General features: G+C 39.5%; 1 protein-coding gene across 1 annotated transcript in view; it reads right to left on the bottom strand.

The window, feature by feature from the left end:
- NEK1 (NIMA related kinase 1) overlaps positions 1-2,397 on the bottom strand; it is a 103,478-nt gene that overhangs the window by 48,506 nt on the left and 52,575 nt on the right. The gene's annotated exons all lie outside the window — the stretch shown is intronic.

Raw genomic sequence — 2,397 nt, 5'->3', positions numbered from 1 at the left:
CCTCCCAAGTAGCTGGAACCACAGGCGCCCACCACAACGCCCGGCTATTTTTTGGTTGCAGCCGTCCTTGTTGTTCGGTGGGTCCGGGCTGGATTCGAACCTGTCACCTTAGGTGTATGTGGCTGGCGCCTTAGCCACTTGAGCCACAGGCGCCAAGCCTAAAATGCATGTTTTATATTATTAAGTTTAATTTAGTCAAGGAAATTTTATGTAACCAGGGATAGTTACTTTATTTTTTGTATGAATTTTGTTTAGGCTGCAATGTTTAGCTTTTGTTAACTCCTTACTTTACCATTTTAAGTTCATTGCTATGTTTAATGGTGTATTTGCTACAATATTTAGCGAGTAAAAAGCAAGGCCTTGTTTTTTTTTTTTTAAACAGCTTTATACTGAAGCTGAGATTTACCATAAACAAGTTGAATGGTAGGCCTGGTATGCTGAGACTTGTTATATAAAGCTGTTGCCAGAATCTTAGTAAATATAATGTTTTAAATTTAAGTAGAGAGTTACATTATTGCTCTTCCTGCGTCACATTTTACTAAGATTTTGTGCCTCGTATCTCCTGCTGAATTGTTTTACTAGGAATGTTAAAAGGAATTGATAAATCATTTTTTTTACAGTTTTATACAATGAGGTAACAAATATAATTTGATGTACAATTTTGCCTGTTATGAAAGGGTGTGCTACTTGTGGTGGTATATGCCCAGAACATGTTGTCATGACAGCAGGCTGAATAAATACCTATTTTACTTAAAAAAAAAAAGAAAGAAAGAAAGAAAGAAAGAAACACTTAGGATGGGTACAATGGCTCACCCCTGTAATCCTAGCACTCTGGGAGGCCAAGGAAGGTGAACTGCCTGAGCTCACAGGTTCCAGAACAGCCTGACCCAGAGCAAGACCTGGCCTCTAAAAATAGCTGGGCGTTGTGGTGGGCACCTGTAGTTCCAGCTACTTGGGAGGCTGAAGCAAGAGAATCGCTTAAGCCCAAGAGTTTGAGGTTGCTGTGAGCTATGATGCCACAGCACTCAACCAAGGGTGACAAAGTAAGACACTGTCTCAAAAAAAAAAATTCTTAATATTAAAAAGCTAATAGAAGAGACTCGGGGCCTGTAGCACAGTGGTTACAGTGTCAGCCACATACAGCAAAGCTGGCGAGTTTAAACCCAGCCTGGGCCAGCTAAGCAATAATGACAACTGCAACAGAAAAATAGTCAGGCATTATGGTAGGCGCCTGTGGTCCCAGCTGCTTGGGAGGCTGAGGCCAGAGAATTGTTTAAGCCTAAGAGTTGAAGGTTGTTATGAGCTGTGACACCATGGTACTCTACCAAGGGCGACATAGTGATTTTTTTTCTGTCTCAAAAAAAAGCTAATAGAAGACTATGTATGGACGTAAGTTATTAAGATATGGACATAAGGTAAGTCAGACTAACCAGAGTCACTGAAAAGAAAGGAAGAGGTAAAATAATGCCTGAGAGGAAACAGGCAGATATGTGTGATCCAAAACATGAGGGGAGAGGATTTGACTCATGAGGGGAGAGGATTTGACTCCAGACTTCAGTTTGCTGGTTCAATTTTAAAAAAATAATAAAGCCAGCATTCAAATGACATGTGAGTTACAATAACCAATAGTTATGACAGTGTAGAGAAAATATTTTATAATATCAGTGATCACTAGAAAGTACAATATGAGAGAATCATAATATACTAAGATGGGAGAGGTCTTGGGTATTAACTAGTTCAACTTTTCACTGAGACAGTACTTCCCATAATCCCAGCCAAGCACCCCTGACACACTGCCATTTGCACCTCTAATTGGTACTTCCAGTTTGAGGACACTCATTAAATCTCAGTGGTCCACCCCTTGAATAGCCCTCATAATGGACTGAAATCTGTGTCTTTACTTCTCTTACTAGTAATAATTCTACCTTATGGAAATGTAAGTCTAATTCTTCCTCTGCATGACAAGCCACCCAGTTCTTCCAAGGTTGTTCTTTTAACCATGCTTCCTGTTATGGTACCTAAATTCTCACCTTAATCCACTCCTTATTAAGTATTTCAAGCTCAGTAAAGTCAATACCACATAACAGCTCAGTGAGTGAGCTTATTGGAAACCAAGTTGTCCAATTTCAGCTCCTGGTTTTAGTGAAAGTTATGTGACCTTCAATGAATTACTTAATCATGGAGTGTCTTTTTCTTTTTTTTTTTGAGACGGAGTCTCATGCTGAATTACTTAATCATGGAGTGTCTCAATTTCTTTCTTTTTTTTTTTGAGACGGAGTCTCATGCTGTCACCCTGGTTGCTCACGGCAACCTTCAACTTTTGAGCTCAAGCTATACATTTGCCTCAGTTTTTCATTGTTAGTAGAGACAGGGTATTGTTTTTGCTTAGGCTGGTCT

The sequence above is a fragment of the Otolemur garnettii genome, unplaced genomic scaffold (genome assembly GCF_000181295.1).
Source record: "Otolemur garnettii isolate 467f Iridium unplaced genomic scaffold, OtoGar3 scaffold00061, whole genome shotgun sequence".
Lineage (NCBI taxonomy): Eukaryota > Metazoa > Chordata > Mammalia > Primates > Galagidae > Otolemur > Otolemur garnettii.
Note: the sequence above shows the minus strand (reverse complement) of the source record. Positions and strands in the feature narration are given on the sequence as shown.